At 41.6% G+C, this 3,050-nt stretch overlaps 1 pseudogene; it reads left to right on the top strand.

Annotated features, from left to right (window-relative positions):
- The first annotated feature begins 1,829 nt into the window (after nt 1-1,829).
- On the top strand, nt 1,830-2,755 carry LOC115304008 (annotated as a pseudogene).
- The last annotated feature ends 295 nt before the right edge of the window (nt 2,756-3,050 follow it).

Raw genomic sequence — 3,050 nt, 5'->3', positions numbered from 1 at the left:
TGGTTTTTGTTGTGTATATTTTAGAGGAGGGGGCTGTTAGTTTATCCTTATGAATTCTGGTTCTTAAACAACTACTTATCTGATGAACAGTAATCAGACTTTCTACGTATATCTGGGGTTTGGGCCGTTGTAAAGACTGGCTTTCCCCCCACCATAAACTAGCAGCTATATTGATGCGAGCAGTGCCTCTTCCTAGGCCGTCAACACTTAGCATTCTAGTTGAAATCCTGCTGTTATGTTTAAAGATATTCTCACCCATTTCACATCAGATATCAGTAAGATTTCTGCACTTGGCAGAGAAATTTTTCAAACTTTTCAACCTTGAGCATGTTGTGTGTGTGTGACATTAGGTTAAAATGACTTAATATTTCTTTGTGTGCCTGTGTGTGTGTGTGTGTGTGTGTGTGTGTGTGTGTGAGTTGTGTGTTTAGGGGGAAGAGTGGGAGAGTACGTTTTCATTGAATTATTCCTTGGTATTATTCAGTTACCCAAATTTTCATATCTTGGACTGGTTGTTTTTGCTCCTCAGGGCATGTCTCATTCACTGCCTCTGTCATGAATGTCTGTTTCAGTTACATTTATTCTAAATCTCAAATTTAAAAGAAAAATATTTTACTGATTTAAAAGTAACTGAAAAGTATTGCCTGATATCAAGAGAGTAAACTATTTAGGAAGATGAGAAAACGGATCAGTCCAATGTCAAAAAATATTTGTACCAGACAGAGTTAACAGTTAAATATGCAAGGAAAACTTTATTTAAGACTATTGCAATAGGGGAGGGAGATGGAACCCAACTTATCTGAAAAAAAAAAGGAAAGAAAAAAAAGATTTTTAAATTCTGGGGTAGGATCATGGAAAATCTTTGGAGGACTGTGGGGCTGGGGGAAGGGGAAGTTTATTCAAAATGATTAAACCATTCACTTATGTCTGCTAATTGGCAGTTGTCTAGGTTAGGGTCCCACCCTCCTACAGAGACTGGGAAATAAGGGTGGTGTCTTTTGGTGATTACTTTGGAAGGGATGTCTCCCAAGATCTAGAGAAAGACATTTCTGGGTCATTGGAAGATTTATATCTCAGAGACAGAGAAGGAATTTACAGCTTCAAGTTTCTAAAGCAAATACTCAAAGAAATGGGAGGCCAGGAGCCCATAGTCAGGAAGAAAACTGTCTAAGGTTTAATCAAGCAGAGGAGAATGTTAAGACTATCTTGATCACCATGATATTACAAAAGTTACAGATAATCAAACAGGAGATGGTAAACTAATAGTTAGCAAGGGATTTTCTAGATGAGCCATTTTATGAATCACAGTTAATATTGAGAGTAAAGTCAGATTCAAACGTGCAACTTTAATAAGCAGCCTCCAGACCCAGACGTGAAATCAGCAGTAACGTCATCAGGCCATTTCAAGTGTCCTCTTAGTAAGTTGGTCAACTGAGGCAACACTGTTGTTTCAGTCTCTGATTTGTCTATGATCACAATTGCTTGGTTTTATTGGCATTCCTTTGAAGAATCTTGTACCTGATTACAGCAGGTAGATAGCCAATTTCAGTTCTTGACTTTTTCACAAATAGCACACTCACTCACACATAGAAATCTGCTTCATGGAGGATTTATGTCTTTCCCCTCCCCCTCTCTGATATGTAGCTAAAGCCTAACATTCTACAGACAGTGTTTAATTTTATGATGCTCTCCAACATTGTTACTAGAGTTGAATATAATAACCCCAGTCCTCTTTAAATTAGAATTAAAGAAGACAGTGCAATTTTTAACATTGGAAATTTATTTGGACACTTATCTGAAACTGGATAGAACCCTTTCCTGCTACGGAGATGGAAGTGAGACCATTGTCAGTCTTTGAGGAGGAAGAACTCATGTGATAAGTAGAAGTGGAATCCCTCTCTTATTTTTTATAACCTTGGAGTTAGTAAATGTTAAAAAAAAAAAAAAGGTAGTCTCATTTCAGTGTCTGAGTCCCAACCAAGATCTCTGTGGGCTTCTAGAGAATTAAGATTATGTTTTAGCTCTGAGTTCCTGCCCACCATGCTCTTGATCTCGCATTTCACCTTCTCTGGCTGTTCTCTGCAGACCAACCCAAACGTGGAGCTCAGCACTGCTTCTTTGATCTTCTTAGAAATCTGTCACATAACACATTATCAGGTGAACATGATTACTGATGATTTGAGCAAATGCTTATGTGTGTGTGAAGAAATTTAAACTACACCATTAAACATGTTTTTGGTCGCATGGCTGTGAGGCGGTTTCTGAAGCTCGAGTGGCAATGCCATGGCATAAGCGGCTCCTGTACTCTGTGCATCTGCTGCTGCCACCCAGGTGACCTGTGGTGCCACTATGACAGGGCTTAGCAGTGCAGTGACCCAGGATGGCGTCACTCTATAGCCCACCAAGGCCATTGCAGTGGCACCCAGACTGACCATATCTACTTTGACAACTCCTCAGATCACTGTGTCTTGGGCAAGGTTGCAGGTTCCCTAGGCACTGCAGGCCATGTCTGCAGCAAAACATCCGAAGAGATGGACGGTTGTGAAATCACATGCTGTGGACGAGGGCATGGCATAGCTCGAGCCACCCGTCTCACCTGGTATGAGGGCATGTTCCACAGGTGCTATGTGGTGCAGTGCAAGGAGGGCAGACGCACTGCGGACGTCCATACCTGCGAGGCCCCGTGAAGGCAGAGTGGCTGGACGTGCTTGAACACATAAATACCTCACTCATCCTTCTGCTTCAAACCTCCTGATTCGGGATGCCTGGGTGGCTCAGTCGGTTAGCCATCCAATTCTTCATTTAGGCCCAGGTCATTATCTCACAGCTCCTGGGACCTAGCTCTAAGCCTGTTTGGGATTCTCTCTCTCCCTCTCTCTCTGCCCCTTCACCACACTCACTCACTGTCTCTGAAAATAAATAAACATTAAAAAATACCTCCCAGCTCAAAAGCACAAGATCTTTGCATGCACACCTTCTGTAAAAGGAGGGTAAACCTCAACTCTGGGCTTTTACAGCTTCTATTTAAGGACTAGCAGAGGAATCCAGAA

Source organism: Suricata suricatta, chromosome 2 (assembly GCF_006229205.1).
Source record: "Suricata suricatta isolate VVHF042 chromosome 2, meerkat_22Aug2017_6uvM2_HiC, whole genome shotgun sequence".
Classification (NCBI taxonomy): Eukaryota; Metazoa; Chordata; class Mammalia; order Carnivora; family Herpestidae; genus Suricata; species Suricata suricatta.
Note: the sequence above shows the minus strand (reverse complement) of the source record. Positions and strands in the feature narration are given on the sequence as shown.